The sequence below is a fragment of the Ascaphus truei genome, chromosome 1, assembly GCF_040206685.1.
Source record: "Ascaphus truei isolate aAscTru1 chromosome 1, aAscTru1.hap1, whole genome shotgun sequence".
Taxonomy (NCBI): Eukaryota; Metazoa; Chordata; class Amphibia; order Anura; family Ascaphidae; genus Ascaphus; species Ascaphus truei.
In genome coordinates this window covers 335,481,414-335,501,833 of record NC_134483.1, presented here as the reverse complement: position 1 = coordinate 335,501,833, position 20,420 = coordinate 335,481,414, and the positions used below count along the sequence as shown (strand labels likewise).

At 46.9% G+C, this 20,420-nt stretch overlaps 1 long non-coding RNA gene across 1 annotated transcript in view; it reads left to right on the top strand.

Moving 5' to 3' along the window:
- Positions 1-2,063: 2,063 nt before the first annotated feature.
- The window catches only part of LOC142470874 (uncharacterized), a 32,365-nt gene continuing 14,008 nt past the window's right edge, over positions 2,064-20,420 (top strand). The window contains exons 1-2 of the long non-coding RNA XR_012789351.1: positions 2,064-2,183; positions 14,675-14,740. This is a non-coding gene — a long non-coding RNA (uncharacterized LOC142470874). The remainder of the gene's footprint in view (positions 2,184-14,674; positions 14,741-20,420) is intronic.

Genomic DNA, 20,420 nt, shown 5'->3' with positions numbered 1-20,420 from the left:
CACCCCACCTGATTCATGCTCCGGATTCACCAACAACATCCCTCGCTGCTGCCACACTTCCATGCTGCAGGTTTTTCATTGGTCGCTCGCTCCTACTTATGCTCAGTTGCCCCACTGGCAAATTGGCTGAGCATAATTCAATGTTCCGTTGTGTTCCTTGCTTCCTAGCCTCGCAGTCTTGTCTTGTCCTCTTGTTCGCAGCACTCTGTCATTGACCCGGCTTCTTTTGTACTCCACTCTTCTGTACTCCTGATCCTGGCTATATACGACAATCCGCGTGACCTCGACATCCGTACAACGACCATTCTCCTCTCTCCAACCTGGACCCCGGCTAATAGTACTTGCAATGATCCGTACCTCTCCAACCCAGACCCCGGCAAGTATATCGATTATCCGTACCTCTCCAACCACGACCTGAATACCTCAACCAACCTACACTCCAGACGCGCCCAATTTGGCTGTGGGTGGTGTTTATATCCATCCCCACCTCGACCCCGTGGTCACGCCTTGTTTGTGGTGAACACATCGTGACAGTGGTGTGTCAGGGGTGTTTTTGGGGGCGTGGCCATGACATCATGGAGCTGGTTTGCCCTCATTGGGCGAACTGCTCACATGACCCAGCCATCACTCGGCAGATCCAAGATAATTTGTATCCACAAGCTTCTCTCCAAGGAACTCTCATGGGCACTATGGCCAATCACATTGCCATAATGTAATTCATCGCACTACACATGAGTGCGCATGTGCATGCGCTTTCACCCTGGCCGTGGCCACCATGAGTTAAGAGACTGCTACACTGTTGTATAGAATTTACTGTTTTAATAAGTATCAATAGGATGTTTGTTAGTATAAATGCCTAAAGAGTTATGTAAGAAACAGTATTGTTAGTATTTTATATAATGACCCATAATTATTGGTTAGATTTGGGTATTTAATCTGAGCCATAAAGATTTAACACTAGGCTATTTATCCACATGGTGCTATGCCACTATGTTTGAACAACAGAGGTTATACAAATCTATATGTAAATGTAATTTGCATTTGTATTAGAAAGATGGAAATACATACTACTACATCTTGAATCCAGTGAGGTGTGTTTGAATTCTCTATTGCGGTATATGTTTTAAGCATGAGGGTATTTCAGCAATATTTCCCTGTGTTCTCTAATTGATTGATTAGGTATTACCATTGGGTGAATATATGCTGTAGTAGAAGTCTGGTAGTCAGTGAGTATTGACTCCTGCAGAAACTGTTTATGGTGAAACGTGTAGAGTCAGGGGATCGAGTCTGATGCGTCATTCTTCCCTGACATCAAGGTGAGCATACAGGAAGGAATGACGAGAGTGTCAAGTGGGATACTGACACACATAGAGGTGGTGAGATTGCAGGGTGTTTGTAACCTGGGAGTTCCTGATAATATTACTATATGTCTAAAAGGTTTTAAATTTGAGATATAAACAAAAATGTTATACAGTCTTCACTATTGTGTCTCATCGCTGTTCTCCGGAGATCTTTCTGTTGACCAGACTACTCTTTCAGAGATTGTCACCATTTGTGATATGTGATTTTAAAGTGGGGAATATAGTAGTATAACCCACTGGTTTTTAGACCCCTTACTACATTTGGGAACGCATTAGACTATATTGTGTACCCCCAGAATAAGGTTCACCTTGTGTTTGTCAAACACAAATTCTTATAGCCCACAATCTGCAAGAGTAAATCCACTTCCCCCCCAGCTACAGACAGTTTTACAGCCTGAGGTCTGGGAGAGGAGGAACGCTGTAATTCCAAATGTAATCAGATTGTATAAAATACTTAATAACTCTCTCCCAGTAGTTAGTAGATTAATTATACTGACATTGTCATATTCAGGATAACCTCCTGGATGTACATCATGACAGTCATAGAATGTCTACGTTAGAGAGAGCATGCAGTATGCATGCGCTCCAGCAATCAGGAGATTAAACTCCTATCTAGGCAAGCATCTAGGGTTTGCTGGTTAACTGCTGATTGCAAAGGCTTTAAAAAACAGTCAGCAGCCTGACAGAACTGAGCATTGCCACAACCAGCAAGGACACCGCTTGGAACAGCACCCAGGCCTGCTGGATGCAGGGCTTGTGGTTTGGACCAAGCCCACAGCCTGAGAGTGTTACAGAGATAGACTTCAGGTGTCGCTTACAGAGGTAAAAGGGCTAAGTATTGGTAAAGCGCATAGTGCTCTAATCTACAGTTATGGAACTGACAAGTATATTAGTTAGTGTTCCAGAGGGAGCTAGGTATTTTGATTTTGTTCCTGCTCTGTTTTGTGCCCTTGATAAGCGAACCCTACGTTTCCTACCTTAATGAGAGATAAAAGACCCTACAAAGTGACTGAGTTGTCACTTACAGTAGTTGTGACATACAGTATGTAATGTAATTAATCTGTTGTTAACTTTGATGATGAGATAGACTCTCTATTATGTGTCATAGTGCAATTATAATAATTTTTACATTACAGTTCACAGATTTGTATATTGTTAAAAATGTTACAGGTTATCAAATATTTTACTGCAATTCATGTGAGCTTTTAATGATATAGAATATACTGTCCTTTTGGTAACCCCTGTGTATCTGGTCTCAATATTGTCTTTGATAATACAGAGGCACATTGAGTAATTACCTGAGATATGTCGCTCCACCCCTGCTGTCATTTTAATATAATCAATTAGAGCAAGTTGATCCCTGGAAAAATATAACATATTCCCTTAATTAATTTATTACATGCACCTGCAAATGAAACCTAATCTTTTATGAGATTCCCATGCAACAGAAATTAAAAACACATTTATCAAGGTTAACTCCTTGTAACCATATTGCACACAAAATGTAACCTGTTTATTACTACATTGTGACAAACCCTAAAACAGCAGATTCAGCAATAATGATTAAATAGTTTGGGCTATACTGTTACTTCAGGATTGTGGAGAGGTATATATCCCAGACTGCACATCTCAGCACTAAACTATTGCTGTGATGCCACTATTACTATTTATATTTGCTGTGACCTCACTTCTTCACAAAGTACGCACTTCTTTCTACCAGCCTCATTATATCTCTAAATTTATTTATACTGTATATTTCCATCTCTCCTTCCTTCACCATTTCTCAGCTCACGTGAACTCCTTTCTTTCCTGCGCCCTCTGTCACTACACAGCTATACTCCCTGCACTAAAACACACCCCTACAAATCATCCTCACACATTCTCTTTCTATCCACGCTTCTCCTCCTTGTTTCTGGGGATATCTCTCCCAATCCTGGTCCCTGCCTTACTTCTACATGCTCTTGTCCTCGTCCTACCACATGCAATTTCAACTGCCTCTGGTGTCAATCCCTCTAACCTCATACCCATCCCCTGCCACCCTCCCTCCTCTCTCCCTTTCTCCTGTGCCCTTTGGAATGCTCGCTCCCTTTCTAACAAGTGCCTCTCTGTGCATGACTTCTTTCTCTCTCTCTCACTCTCTGCTCTTCTTTGCTATTACTGAGACTTGGCTCACTCAGTCTGATTCTGCACTGGAATCTGCCCTCTCTTATGGTGGCCTTTCTTTCTTCCACACTCCATGCCCCGATGGCAGGGGTGGAGGCGTTGGGCTCTGGCTCTCCTCTCTCTGCCACTATTGAACCCTTCCTATTCCTCCCTCTCTTGCTTTTCCCTCCTTTGAGGCTCACACTGTCCAGATTTTCTCTCCTCTCCCTGTACACGTGGCGGTCATCTATCGCCCACCTACCTCTACTCATCCCCCTTCTGTCTTTCTCTCTCACTTTGAATCCTGGCTCTCTTTCTTTCTTTCCTCAGACTCCCCTGTTCTTCTCCTTGGGGACTTCAACTGCCATATTGATGACCCCTCTGTCCCTTGGGCCTCCCTCTTTCTCTCTCTAACCTCTTCTTTTGGCCTTCAACAGTGAACTGCAGCCAGCTCCCACAAGGATGGCCACTACCTAGACCTGGTTTTCACCAAAAAACTTTTTTCTCTCTGATTTCTCCATTTCCCCCGTTCCTCTCTCTGGCCATTATCTCATCTCATTTTCTCTCTCGCTTCTCCCCTTCTCCACCTCTATCTACCCCTCGTTTCTGCAGAGACCTGCACTCTATTAACCTACTAGCTTTTGATTCCTCCCTCTCCTCTCTCTGCCCTGCTCGAGACCCTGACAACCTGGTCAGGAATGACAACTTTGACCTATCCTCCTCTCTTGATCTACATGCCCCGCTTTCTCTCTGCCATTCTCGCCCTTCAAACCCTAGACCCTGGCTAAATTCATTCATGCGCATGCTGCATTCCTTCACTCTGAACGCCTCTGGAGGAAATCTGACACTCTCGCAGACTTTTTCTCTACAAATTTATGCTCTCCTGTTTCAACTCTGCCCTCTCTCAGGCTAAACAAACCTACTTTTCTTTACTAATAAGCACTTAAAAATCTTACCCACGCTGACTCTTCTCTGTCTTTTACTCCCTACTGAGACCACCCTCTGCTGCCTGTTGTGCTTCCTCCATCTCACCTCAGGACTTTGCGGACTATTTCAATGAAATAGTGGAATCCATGTGTAAGGACATCCCCTCTGTTTCCTCCTCCCATCCTAGACATCTTCCTAACTCTCCTCCTGCCTTCCTTGTCTTTTTTTCGGCTGTCACAAAGGAGGATGTGTCACTGCTGATCTCCTCTTCTCCTTCTACCCCTTGTCCTCTTGACCCCATTCTCTCCCATCTCCTAAAACCTCTTGCTCCTACTATAATCCCTATGTTCACACACATTTTTAACTCCTCCCTCTACTCTGGTACCTTTCCCTCCTCCTTCAAACATGCAACAGTCATACCATTACTAAAAAAACAGCATGCTTGAACCTACCTGTCGTTCTACCTATCAGCCTGCCTCCCTTCTGTCTTTTGCTTCTAAACTCCTTGAACATCTTGTATTCTCTCGCTTTCTCAACACCTATTCTCTCCTAGGCTCTCTACAATCTCGCTTCCGCACTGCTCACTCCACTGAAACAGGCCTCACTAAAATAACTAATGACCTCCATGCTGTCAAAGACAGAGGTCATTACACTCTGCTCATATTACGTGAACTCTCTGCAGCGTTAGATACTGTTGAGCACCCTCTTATCCTTCACATTCTCCATACTCCTGGTAATCGTAACACAGCTCTATCCTGGATCTCCTCTTACCTCTCCCATTGTACTTTCAGTGTCTCTTCTGCTAACACCTCCTCCTCCTCTATTGATCTCTCTGTTGGGGTACCCCAGGGCTCTGTCCTGGGACCTCTCCTTTTTTCTCTTTACACACTCTCTCTAGGTGACCTAATCACATCTGTTGGGTTCAAATATCACCTCTATGCTGGCGACACACAACTTTACTTTTTAACCCCTGACCTTATACGTGCTGTACAGACCAATGTTTCTGAATGACTCTCTGCGATATCAACCTGGATGGCCCTCCGCTGACTTACAGTAAAGTTAACATGTCAAAAACAGAGCTTCTCATATTTCATCCCAAACCTGTCCCTACTACCCTCTTCCACATTACTGTTGGAAGTTTTGTCATACACCCTATAGCGCAAGCACGTTGCCTAGGGGTCACACTCGACTCAACTCTCTTACATTCTCCTCTCACATTCAAAATGTTTCTAATACTGTCGCTTTTTCCTCCACAATATTAAAAAGATACGCCCTTTCCTCAGTGGCGGGATTCAAAATTTTTAGCAACAGGTTCTCTCTCACGGAGGGGGGGAGGGAGGAAAGAGGGTAGGGGGGAGGAGAAAGACGGGGGAGAGAGAGACGGGGGGAGAGAAAGAGAGATGGGGGGAGAGAGAGAGATGGGGAGAGAGAGAGATGGGTGAGAGAGACGGGGGAGAGAGAGAGAGATGGGGAGAGAGAGGGACAGGGGAGAGAGAGACAGGGAGAGAGAGAGAGAGAGATGGGGAGAGAGATGAGGGGAGAGAGATAGATGGGGTAGAGAGACGAAGGTCTCTCCCTGAACCCCTCACATCTCTCCCAGCCTCCCCAACCCCTCTCACATCTCTCCTTGACCCCCCTCTCACATCTCTCCCAGCCTCCCCCCCAGTCCCCCTCACATCTCTCCCAGCCCCCCCAGCCCCTCTCACATCTCTCCCAGCCCCTCCACAGCCACCCTCACATCTCTCCCAGCCCCCCTCACTTCTCTCCCATCCCCCTCTCACATCTCTCCCTGACCCCCTCTCATCTCTCCCTGACCCCCTCTCAAATCTCTCCCAGTCCGCCTCACATCTCTCCCACCCCCCCAGCCCACCTCACATCTCTCCCAGCCTCTCCCCAGTCCCCCTCACATCTCTCCCAGCCCGCATAGCTCCTCTCACATCTCTCCCAGCCCCTCCACAGCCCCCTCACATCTCTCCCAGCCCCTCACTTCTCTCCCTGACCCCCTCACATCTCTCCCTGACCCCCCTCTCACATCTCTCCCTGAGAGAGAGAGATGGGGAGAGAGAGAGAGAGATGGGGAGAGAGAGATGGGGGAGAGAGACGGGGGGAGAGAGAGATGGTAGGATAGAGACAAAGGTATCTCCCTGACCCCCTCACATCTCTCCCAGCCTCCCCTCAGCCCCCTCATATCTCTCCCAGTCCCCCCAGACCCATTCACATCTCTCCCAGCCCTCTCCCAGCCCCTCTCACATCTCTCCCACCCCCCTCTCACATCTCTCCCTGACCCCCTCACATCTCCCCCGACCCCCCTCTCACATCTCTCCCTGACCCCCCAGCCCCTCTCACATCTCTCCCTGACCCCCCCTACAGCCCCCTCAAATCTCTCCAAGCCCCATTCACATCTCTCCCAGCCCCCTTCACATCTCTCCCAGCCCTCCTCCCCAACCCCCTCACATCTCTCCCAGCCCCCTCACATCTCTCCCAGCCCCCTTCCCCAACCCCCTCACATCTCTCCCAGTCTTCCTCACATCTCCCCCACAACCCCTCTCCCCCAGCCCCCTTACATATCTCCCAGCCCCCCTCACATCTCTCCAAGCCCCCCTCACATCTCTCCCAGCCCCCCCTCACATCTCTCCAATGCCCCCTCATATCTCTCCCTGACCCCCCTCTCACATCTATCACTGAACCCACTCACATCTCACAGGGTGAGAGACCAGGGTGGGTGGGGTGCAGAGACCAGGGTGGGGGAGCAGAGAGACCAGGAGGAACCAGTGGAAATACGTGCAGCCTGCAACCAGTGCAAATACAAATGGACACAAGCAAACTACACAGACACAGGCAAACAACACAGGACAGACACAGGCAAACTACACAGGACAGACACAGGCAAACTACACAGGACAGACACAGGCAAACTACACAGGACAGACACAGGCAAACTACACAGACAGACACAGGCAAACTACACAGGACAGACACAAGCAAACTACAAAGGCAAACTACACAGGACAGACCCAGGCAAACTACACAGGACAGACACAGGCAAACTACACAGGACACACTGTTACGCCGGTGCTGCCCGCATACCAGACCCGACCCTTACACTGAGGTGGGGATGTATATGTGCTCGCACCCACAGCAGAAGGAGCGTGTCTGGAGTGTGGTGTTTTGGTGTTGCCTGGCCAGGTGGAAATAGCTGTAGCAATACTTGCCAGTACTGGTAAAAAAAGAGACATAGTAGTTGCCGTTAGCCAAGGTCAGGGAGAGGAGAGATCTGGAAGTTCGGGGTCCCAGCTGAGATCAAGGGACATGAGAAGCCGCGTAGTCAAGAGGGAGCCGGGGTTGGGAGCCAGAGAGTGTAGTCCGCTGTGAGGATCCGGGGGTCACGACGGCCGCGGCATGACCTCCTCTCACCTCATGTCCCGCCCGCTACTGTGGGGCGCCCCCTTCACCAGCCCCGTCTGGTTGCTATGGTTGGGGGACTCCCTCTTCGTCGCCGGCGGGTGGTTGCTGAGCTGCAAGCGGCTCGAGCTATGGCGGCTGCCTCTGTACACGGGCGCGTGCCCTCTCCCATTACAGAGCGCGCGTCAGAGCCCTTTAATTTATTCACTACTCCTGCAGTGAGGCCCCGCCCCAACACTCTCACAGAAGTCAATCAGGCATAAAGACTGCTCACCTGTATTCCTCTTTAGGCATCCTATCCAGGACAGCTCCATGCATTCCTCCAGGTCTGCCCCCTCTTCCTATTCGCCAGCCTCACTATATTATGCCTGTCCTGCCATTTCCACATCGCTCATCTTGCGGATGTCTACTCTGGTACTTTCTCTCTTTATTTACTCAGGACACGACTTGGCTTGGCGGATGTCAACCTCTGGCTCTCGATCCCTGCTTGGACACCGACCTTCCTGAATTCTCCAATCCCTGACCTTGGCTAATGGCAACGACTACGGAAATTCTTTACCGGTACCGGCAAGTATTGCTAAAGCTAACACCACCTGGCCTGGCAACGCCTAAAACACCACACTCCGGACACGCTCCTTTTGCTGCAGGTGCGTGCTCAGATACGTCCCCACCTCAGTATAAGGGACGGGTCTGGTCTGCGGGCAGCACCGGCGTAACATCCGCCAAGCCGAGACGTAACCTGAATAAGCGAAGACAAGAGAGAGCCAGAATAGACATCCACAAGGAGAGACTATGTCGAGCAATGTGAAAGTGGTACAACAGGCATTATATAGTGCAGCTGACCAATAGGAAGCGGAGGCAGGCCTAGAGGAGCACGAGGAGCTGTCCGGGATTGGTTACCTTGATAGGCAGACAGGTGATCAGATTTGGGACTAAGTAACAGCCTGCGTGTGTGTTGGGGGCGTGGTCTCACTGCCAGAGCAGTGAATAAATTAACTTCGCCTGGTGTGCGCTTTGTAATGTTGGAGAGCGTGCGCCCAGGACAAATGGCAGCCGCCTGATTGCGGACTGCCTGCAGGGCAGTGGTGGCCCATTGGGGACGATGGGAAGCCTCAGATCCACGGGAACCAGGTGGGACCGGAGGCGAGGACATTGTCAGGATCGCCTAGACCTCATGCCTAGCCATAGCTTCCTTGTCCACTGGGTGTGCTGCTGCCTTCTGTTGGCTCTGGGTTCCTCTGTCTGTCTGTCTTCTTGTTGCTCCTGTCTCTGTCCTTTATAGCTTGCTTCCTGTCTGTTGTTTTTGCCTTTGCTTGAAGTCAGACTGCTTATGCACATGCTTCTGATCCTGATCTGTTTTCTGTACCTGTACCTGTATTATAGAAGTCTGTTCACAGTAAAAGCCCTTGCTGGTAATCTGGCTTGTCCCTGTTTGTTCCTGTTCTCAGTCCCTGCCCCCAGACCTGTCCTTGCTCTCCTGTCATGTTCCAGTCTCCTCGTTGCCGACCTCTGCTTGTTACCTGACTTCGCTACCTGCCGCCTGCCTCGGACCTCTGCTTGTTTCCTGACTTTGCTACCTGCCGCCTGCCTCGGACCCCTGCTTGTGACCCCTACTATGCTCGTGCTGTTCCGGCCACCGAGATCCTACCCGCCACAGGAGTCTCCCATGACAGACATCCAATGGCAGCGGGAGCTGTAGGAGGTAAGGGGGGTATGCAGCGACTGCCGTGACCCCCGAATCCTCACACACACAAGACACAGCCTCACCTCTCTTTGCTGCATGCATTTTCTCGGTTCTTTGGCTCCATCCCCAGGCTCCTGCCACCTCCTGATTGGCTGCATAACACAGCAGCAGCCAATCATGATGGAGCAATCTGCTCAGTCTTTTAGCAGAAGCTCTGCTCTCTCCCTTCTCACACCGACTCGGCGAACAGAGGATATTTTAGGTAAAGGTGCGCACGAACCGGTGCGAACCGGCTGAATCCCTATACTGCCTTTCCTCTGTTGCTCCACTGCTAAAACTCTGACTTAGGCTCTCATTCGCTCCCGTCTCGATAACTGTAACCTCCTGCTGTCCAGCCTTCCTGCCTCTCACCTGTCTCCACTACAATCTATCCTAAATGCTGCTGCTGCCAGAAAGACCACAGTGGGTCTATATCCAGCAGAATGAGGCACTTGCAAACTGGGGAAGTGGAGAGGGGCGGGCTTAAAACCTGGGAAGGATGCTGGGGTTCTGTGTTTTGTTAACCCATTCTCAGCTGTTTCAGCTGTTGGAGGTTAGTGGCTCCTCCTTCCCAGGTTTTAAGCCCGCCCCTCCCCACTTCCCTAGTTTGCAAGTGCCTCATTCTGCCGGATATAGACCCACTGTGGTCTTTCTCCCTCCTAATAGAGGTAAATGAGAATTTTAATCCTAATAGAGGTATATTAGTATTGTATCTGGTAGTGTTAGGCCTTGCGAACAGGTGTCTGCCTTGTCGTGGCTCGCAAGCTTACAACGCTTTGGCCAAAGGGTTAAACTAAATGACCCTATTTCAAGAGAATATATAAGTATTTTACTGTGTATTTCTGTTATGTTGGATGTAGCATTGGGCTTCTCTGTCGTTTGTTGTATAACCATGAATGGTTACCCCTGATTCGTGTGTTGGGGTTCAAGTAGAGTCAGCTCTTGAACCCAGTAACTGTTTATGCATAAACTGTAAAATGCGACAAGAAAGAATTTATGTGTTTTTGCTTTTCCAGGGATGCCAGCAAGCAGGGATTGCTATGGTATGAGTTTCAAGGGGGGTTGTGCAGAGAAATTGTTGCCAGAACGTGCCTACAGATGCAGCAGCCATTATTTTAACAAATCACGCGGTGTATACCTCGGAATACCCATGACATGGTGCGAGATTTCTTCCAACCGTACCGCCTTAAGACGCGAGTGCAGGCGAGTGCATAAAATGGCATTTTAGTGTTCTGGCTTTTAAACACCTGAAATAGACACAGTAGCACAGTAGCACATTTGCACAGTACTGTACACATTACAATTCATTCATTTAATTGTATTTAATTGCACACAATCCATGAAATTCAAACAAAGCAACCACGATAAACACGTGTGCTTGGGGCAATTGGCAACGTTCATGCCACCTGGAGTACAGCAGCCCACACGAAAATGGCGCTGTGATTTATTAAAATAATGGCTGCTGCATCTGTAGGTAGTTGGGGTCCGGCGTTGTCGTTTCCCCTAAAAATGTACCCGAGAATCATGCTTGGTTCTCGGATTCATGTAGGCACATTGTCCCGGCAATATCTCCCCTTGAAAATTCTTGCGCGACTCACCGCTAGGGTACCCTGCTTCAGCACAGCCCAGAAAGGTAAATGGGGCAAAGGGATGTAAAGTGTCCCTGTAACCATGAGGGGTCCCTCGGTTAAAGGGGATACCCAGTTAATGCCCAGATAGCCCAGAACCTGTATTGGGGTTCATGGGCACTCCAACCATAATTATAAGGTTGTGAGGGGACTCTTAGGGGGCTATGCACTAAGAAGCGCGTTTTTTCGCCCGATTGGAAAGTATTTGCTTGGCCGATAAAAAGTGAAGCCAAAAGCGGAATTCACTAACAAGTTCAGGGCTTTATGTTCCGGCCGAGCAAAAATATGCTCGATCGCGCAAGATTTTTTCCCCCCTTGCTATCGTGCTTAAACATGTAAAGCGCGATAGTTGATAGAAAAAAAAGCCTGTAAGAACTGCATGGAGACGCTGCGTCTCCATGCAGGGCTCTTACAGGTTATCATGAAGCATAAATATACATTTTAGTACTAGTGTAGGGGGTCTCCTGAGCTGAACCGCATTGGTTTCAGCCTCGGGGACCCCTTACTATATGAGATTCAGGCCCTGTTAAATTTTGCAGGGGGATACCGGCACCCTATAACGGGGCCTGTATCTCATGAAGTATGGGGTCCCCAAGGCTGAAACCAATGCGGGTCAGCTCAAGAGACCCCCTGCTCATCTACACTAGTAGGAAAACACACATATCAATAAAAAATATAATTAATTACCGTAGCGGCTAGCCGCTATGGTAATGAAGCTGCTTTAATATAATTTTTATTAATATTGTGCGGGAGCGGGGGGTCCCGTGAGCTGAACCGCATTGATTTCAGCCTTGGGGACTCCCTACTTCCCGAGTTTCAGGCCCAGATATGGGGTGCCGGTATCTCCTCCGTGGACGCTTTAAAAATGGCGGCGACACTGGCATCCGATACCCTTGTAACTCGGGAAGCAGGAGGTCCCTGAGCCAGAAATCAAAGCGGTTCAGCTCAGGAGACCCCCTGCTCCCGCACACTATTAAAAAATTTACATTAAAGCAGCTTCATTACCTTAACGGCTATCCGCTAAGGCAATGAAGGGGTTAAAGCACAATAGCATTGTCCCCAATAAATATTGCAATACACCCCCTAACATACATAAAATATCTGATTTTTTTTTACTGCACAGGAATTATACTATAACCTGGCAGTGGTCTACGGGGGTGTCCGGGCACCCGCAGGGCCCCCGGGTAGCCCCCACGGGTGTCCGGGGGTCCCCGCTTGCCTGAGATACCAATCCTGTTGCTCCCTAAAAATACATAAATAAATACACCCCCCCCCACCCCCTGTCACATACAGTACAATAATGGTCAAAATGACTATTATCCAGATATAGATAATAGTGCATTTGCCCAATTAAAATACAACATTAAGCAGCATAAATAAAGTATATAAAGCTTTCACTCTCCCCTGCCAGGCTGCCACGATGAAGGCTGTCCTCATCCTCATCACTGTCCATGTCCTATGTTGCTACAAACATTACAGAACAATAAAAAAGACAATCTAATGTACCCTAACCCCTTTATCACCTTAGCAGTTAGTAACCGCTATAGTAATTAAGGGGTTAACCCACCCTCCCCCACTACCCGCCTGTAGGCCTAAAAACCCATCCTTGGGGACAATACCCCCTTCACCCACCCCCGCTACCCACAATTAAAAAAATATATTCAACAGCCCCACTACCCACCTAATAGGCCCCCAATAAACCATTACAATATTTAATAAACAACAATACAAAACCCACCCACCCTGTGCCCCCACATAAAACCATTATTTATTTATTTTACACACAGGCTTAAAACAACAGGCCTGGGTGTACCCTGGGTGGTCCCTACAGGTGTCTGCAGGTCCCACAGCACACCCCGGGGGGGTACCCATGGGTATCTGGCGGCCCTTGGGTGGTCCCTGCTAGGCTCTGTGGCCTCCAGGTAGTCCCTGCAGGTCCCTGTAGCACCAATGGGTTCCACGGGTTGTCCCTGTGGGCATCTGGAGGTCCCCAGGTCATCCCCATGGGTGTCCAGGGGCCCTCGGGTTGTTCCCACAAGGGTCTGGGGGCCCTCAGTTTGTTCCCACAGGGGTCTGGGACCCTTGGGTGGTCCCCATGGGTCCCCAGAGCCCCCACAGCTGCGGGGCCCCCAGTTCTTTCCCACAAGTGTCCCCCATTGGTCATCAGGTGGTCCCCGTAGGCATCCAGGGATCCTTGGGTGGGCACGTCGGCTTCCGGGGGTCCTCGGGTGGTCCCTGTGGGTCCCCGCTGGCCTGCGGTACCATTCCTGTATTTAAAAAAAATGAAACATGTCCTACATTTCAATAAATACACCCCCCACCACCACCAAAGCACATACCGAACAGTAATAGTCAAAAAAAATATTATCCAGATATGGATAATAGATTATTTGCCCATTATTAAACACAACATTAGCCATGAAGCATAAATAAAGTAAATAAAGACCATTCTACTTACCCCTGGCAATATGAAGGGCATCCTCATCAGCATACTGCAGGTCCATGTCCTCCGTTGCCAGAAAGAATACATAGCAAAATACATTCTAATGTCCACTAACCCCTTAATCACCTTTGCGGTTAATAACCGCTATAGTAATTAAGAGGTTAACCCACCCTCTGCCACTACCCACCCAGGAGGCCTAACCACCCTCCCAGGCAACTACCCCCACCCTTCACCCATTCATTGGTACAGTGGGTACATCATGCCCATATAATATGGGCATGATTTACCAATATACCAAGAAATGGTTAAGGATTAAAAAAAAGGTCCAAATAAAAAACATTACATAGCCAAATAAAACACAGTACATAGCAAAATAAAATACAGCACATATCAAAATAAAACACATCACATTGCCAATTAAATAGATAACAAATGCCAATTAAACAATTGAATGGTACAGTGGGTACATGATGCCCATATAATCTGTGCATCATTTAACACTATGCCAGTCAATGCTCAAAATAAAATAAACAATCAAGATCCAAAAGCCATCCAAAATATAAGAAATTAAAAACAAATTAACAAGTAAAAAGAACTAAATTACCACCAATCAATTAATCCAAAATAAAGACCACAATTCACAATTAAACCACCAAAACAAAACCATTATGAAATAAATGAAAGCTCAAAGTAAACACCATCCGACAAAATCTAACTACCAAAAAGAAGCCACTATTAAAAAGCAAGCCCCCTCCCTGAAATAAACTATTTAAAACACCACTAAAAATACATCTTACTAAATAAAAATTAAAATTAAATTGCCCAATCATTTCTAAACAAAGAAGCAAAATACATTTAAAATACCTAAAAACAAGCATTTGCAAAAACAACCTTAGATTGTCCCCTGTATCTATGTATATCCATTGAGACATACATAAATTCAGTGGCAATGAATGGGCATCCAAAAAAAAACAAACACAAAGAAAATAAAAATAAAAAACCTGTAAAAGAAAAATAACATACATTCAATGTTTTTACTTACCTTTAGATGTCTTCACCCTCAGATTCCCGGGGACACCGCAAGCTCTCGAACCAATCCACGAACAGGCCACAGGTAAAAAAAATCCAAAGTCTTTTTCTTCTTTCTTTTTCTTCATCTGTTATTTGTCATCCAATTTTGGGGTCTTCTGGGGTCTTCTTCATCTGTATCTTCTTACATTTTCAATAGGCACACCCTTGAGGTTCTCTTGGGGGAGCAGGTCCTTCCTCCCCGGTTTCTTGCCGTAAAATGAGGCTGCATAGGCTTTCATAGGCCTATAACATCACATTTTCGGCAAATGGTTCCCACGGCTCTGATTGGCCAGTGAAAACCATGTGCCTTTCCTTTTTTTTTTGTGACGTCATGTAAAGGAAATGAATCCAGCCAATCAGAATGGCTGTGCTTCCTTTCCCTATAACATGACGTCATCAAAAGCAACATGGCTGCCGTCACATGGTATTTTAGCCAACCAGATTGTTTGAACTATATCCCCAATCTGATTTGTTGGGGATATAGTGGTTGTAGTAGACCATGTGACTCCCTTTATCTACCCAATACTGTACTGTATGTGTTATGTGTATTTATTTTAAAATGTTTCCTTTTTTGGGGGAACACGATTGGTACCGCAGGCCAGCGGGGACCCCCGGACTCCCCGCGGGGACCACCCGAGGGCCCCGGACTCCCGCTGGGATCTCCCGGGGACACCCACCGGCCTGCTGTATTAATGGTGTGCCGGAAAAAAGGTAAACACAGATTTTTTGACTGTGTTCACTTCTTTTGCACCAGGCTTTAGCTGGCGTGTGATTCTGCGTGCTTTTAAAGCACGATTGAGTTATCTCTGCTTAGTGAATCAAACAAAAAAAACGGACGTGTTTTTCTCACGGCTGAAAAAATGCCTTTTAAGCCCGATAAAGCGCTGTTATCACTGCTTAGTGAGTCGCGTAGCAGGCTGTATCGGCCTTAAAAGCTTTGCGATCTTTAAAGCAGTAATCACTACTTAGTGCATAGCCCCCATTGAGTCCAGTACCAGTCTATTAGATAGTGTATAGGGAATAAAGACTAGTAGAAAATAAAGTGCAGCTTTCTATTCTAGTCCCCACACCCATAGACTTAGGACATATAAAAGTATATTTTTATTAACAGTTTGTTTAATATGGTATATACTGTTGTGCACGGTAAATGAGCTGGGACTTTCAGAGCCTTGGTTGCCTGTCGGAACATTGGTTATCAAGTTAGGTGCCAGTAAGTCTGCAGGACATCGTAGATGAAAGCCACCAGAGGATGCCTGGGGTGTAAAGATCCTTTGTGTTGCAGGGAAGGGCTCAAGTACCCACGTCTTGGGATGAATGAAAGTTGTCCGGGCTACCATTTGCCTCACCAAACTTGAAGGAGCCTGACCTAGTGGGTGGCATCTGAATAGCAAGGGACTAAGGTGGCAAACTTGCGCATGTCGCTTGGCAGATTCAGATTCTCCGCTTACCCGGCTTTCCAGACTGGCATCGCTCTGATTGGCTGAGGAGAAAGTTCCCACACTCTGATTGGCTGTAGTATTTTGTGAATGATCTCCAAAATACTATAAGAAACTTCTTAGCCAATCACTGGTGTGATTCTCAGCGCCAGAACTGCAGGCGGGCTTTATTAAAGTGCTCTTGCACGAATAGCAGAGCATCGGTTTCAGAAAAGTCTGCCCGGAAAATATTCTGTCCAGCTTTTTGCGACCAAGTTCTCAGAAAGGAATGTAGCGGTCGCGGTTGGGATTTCAAGCCGATTTTAGTTCCAGGACGTTTGGAGCTAAGTCCCGGTCAAGGAAAAACTCTGTTATAGAGTGCACATCAGCTAGGAAAGTTTAGTTTTTTTACCCCAGTTCCCAAGTAAGTGTGTCTTTTCACCTGTAGTTTGTGTTCTATTGTGTGTATGCCTATTTATGCGAATAAATTTACAATTTATTTCACTTACCTATTTTGCTCAATGAATGATCCTGGTAAAAAGGTGTAAATGCCTGTTCTTATGTGACAACAGTGAAAAGTGATTAAACTGCGCTCAGTGATATAGCAAATATGTTATTAACAAAACCTATATTGTGATGTTTATAGTATAAAAGTGGTTAAATAACCAATGAGTGTTGTGATAGAAACAGAACCAAGTAAATACAATAAAACCTGTTCTGTTCACGTGTGTAAAGATGAGGTAACTGCAGCTGTTCAATAAGGATGGCTCCAGAACCAATACTAGATCAGAAAACAAAAAGAGAAAACAGCGCAAAACCTCATTGTGTAGTATATAAAGAAATATTGTATTGATCTCATTCAGCGGGTGAGTATTACACGTACATTAAAAATGAATATAACAGGCATGACATGTTTTGGACATGTTACCACAACAGCAAACAGCGTGGAATCATTCAAGACTCTGCTGGGCTAGGGATGGGATGCAATCCTGTCTCTCCCCAAAGGCTCCTGGACTTCCTCTTTCCTCGGATCAGCGTCGTCTCACCAGATGGAGGGCTGGAATGTCCTTGCACAGGATCCGCTGCATGCTATTAAAGTGTGGCTCCGTTGCTTAACGTGCACTGGCGTCGTCGCTCAGGAAGTCCCATCCAAGATAGAGAACTATACACTGGCAATGTGTGGTGTAAAACTCATGGACCTCACGATTTTGATGGAACAGGATGCAGTTGAATAAAAGATGGAATAAAAAATGGAATAAAAAATGGAATAAAACACAGTATTAATGCATAACATCCACATGTGTGGGGGATGAGGGGGGGGGTGTAGGTGGTGGATATGATGGAAGGGGTGATAGTAGATTTCCACTAAATATACAATCAATGAAACATATAGTTTCAATGACTCACACGGGCTTGTGTGAGACTTCGCCCTCAACGCAGACTGTAGTTGGTAAGTGCAGACTCCTATGGTGGAGTCACAATAAACATAAAACTCACACGGCCTAATGGGAGTTCTTGCCCTCAGAGGGTGATGTCAGCCTGTATAGGTGATGTAGAATCGTCTCAGCAAAATATCCCCCAATAGGTGTGGTGTGTGAGTGGCTCCTCTCCCCGTTGCCCATAGACCAAAAAATGTGTACAAAACCAGGGTTAGCAATATAACAGGTCTTTATTGGTAACAGTATAAAACATAAACATAGACAAGTATAAACGTTATAAAAACAAGGTGAATAAACAAAAAGCACACTCACACTGAATGGCAACTCTTGTTGCCCAGCCTCAGCCGCGTGGTTTGATCCTGCAAGATCTCCTCCTCCGTTGATGCTCTCACTGGCGCGTCCGGCAGTGGAACCAGAAGAGAGGATCTACACCGGATGTCCTGCAGTCGGCTGGGTCCCTCTCTCAATGAGCTCCGGCAGGGAACAACTCGTTTCGCAGTAAGCTTCGTCAGGTTCCTGCCGGATGCTCATTGTGTGCAGTATATATAGGCGCCGTGTCTTAATTAATTAGTAAAACACTTGGCTTTCCGTAAATGTTGTCTACTTCAATTAAAGTATAGTAATGTATGAGAGAATTGAACCAATCTTTCCTAGCCCTTGGAAACAGGAGCAATTGCTCCTGTTTTACAGAAAGCCAAGTGTTTTACCTGTTTACAGTCTGCGTTGAGGGCGAAGTCTCACACAAGCCCGTGTGAGTCATTGAAACTATATGTTTATGTTTCATTGATTGTATATTTAGTGGAAATCTACTATCACCCCTTCCATCATATCCTCCACCTACACCCCCCCCTCATCCCCCACACATGTGGATGTTATGCATTAATACTGTGTTTTATTCCATTTTTTATTCCATTTTTTATTCCATCTTTTATTCAACTGCATCCTGTTCCATCAACATCGTGAGGTCCATGAGTTTTGCACTGACCGTCTTCATACTCCCATTGCCACGTTAAGAAGGACATGGGGTTCCCTTCTTCAAGGTCAAGCAGCAGCCAAAAAAACCATCAAAAGGGCCAGTATATATTTTTATACTCTTTTACATCACAACATAATTTTGACATTTTTTTAATATTTTAATACATCACAGGCGTTGTAGCATTTTCTAGCCACACATCCCAGGGAGCGCCCCAGTTCAAACATCCACTCAACGTGTGGTGTAGCCTGGTTCGCATCAGTGCTCCACGACGGGCTAACCGGTGCGCACTAGTGACGTCACTCCAAGCGTCCCGTTGCATGAGAATTTAGCAATTAAATGTCCATGGACTGGCTAAAATGTCTAATAAATCCAAAATATCGAACTCCACAAAGTACAGACTGGAATACGTCCTATTCCTGAACCATATTAAACAACTATTAATAACACACACACACACACACACACACACACACACACACACACACACACACACACACACACACACACACACACACACACACACACACACACACACACACACACACACACACACACACACACACACACACACACACACCAAAATCCATAGCCAGCACTCAGTAATAATGTAAAGTAGAGGTGTTAGTCCTATAAAAACAGTATAAAAGATATTACCATACTTGCAGTAGGTAAATAAAGACAGCACTCAGTCCAGTAATTCATAAATAATGTTTTCAGCACGTAGAAAAAACAACACCCATTCTGACTTTCACACCTCCCCCCCCAAGATGAAGGCTCTGTAGCAGTCACCTCATCTGGTGGCTCCGCAAGCCTGGATGTTCTTGAGGTTTTTTGACTCACTAGGAATGTCCTGTCGGGAAAGTCCATCGGCATTACCATGCTTACTACCTTTCTTGTGCATAATGGTAAGTCAAATTTGTCATATTCTCTCGCCTGCTGTACCCATGCTTGGCCACCGGGACTGCTGCCACTCTCAATGTCTTGTTCTAGCCTGCAGTACCTATACTTGTCCACCGGGATTGCTGCTGCTAAACTAAGGAACATTCCAGACCCTGATACCTGACACCTCTGCACCTGTGCTCCACCTCTCAGCCTGCATATATAAACCTCCCTTTCCTGTTCCTCCTTGCCTGTTTATACTGGTTCCTTAGCTCCTGCAAGGTTCCTGTGTTTACTGCTGTGCTAGCTATTGCTATCATCCTGTTCCAGTTTCCTTGTTGCCGACCTCTGCTTGTTTCCTGCCGCCTGCCTCGGACCACTGCTTGTTTCCTGACTTCGCTATCTGCCACCTGCCTCTGATCTCTGCTTGTGACTCCTACTTCACTCCCTGCTGTTGCTGCCACTGGGATCCACTTCAGCCGAAGTCCAATCCTTGACAGAATAAACAGGACCTACCATGGAGCCTGCTGGAACAGACCCGGCCCAGGCTCAGACACTCCATGACGTACAACATATCATGGTTGGTTACCAGGAATAACAAAGACACGTGTTTACCATGCTTACTACCTTTCTTGTGCATAATGGTAAGTCAAATTTGTCATATTCTCTCGCCTGCTGTACCCATGCTTGGCCACCGGGACTGCTGCCACTCTCAATGTCTTGTTCTAGCCTGCAGTACCTATACTTGTCCACCGGGATTGCTGCTGCTAAACTAAGGAACATTCCAGACCCTGATACCTGACACCTCTGCACCTGTGCTCCACCTCTCAGCCTGCATATATAAACCTCCCTTTCCTGTTCCTCCTTGCCTGTTTATACTGGTTCCTTAGCTCCTGCAATGTTCCTGTGTTTACTGCTGTGCTAGCCATTGCTATTATCCTGTTCCAGTTTCCTTGTTGCCGACCTCTGCTTGTTTCCTGACTTCGCTACCTGCCGCCTGCCTCGGACCCCTGC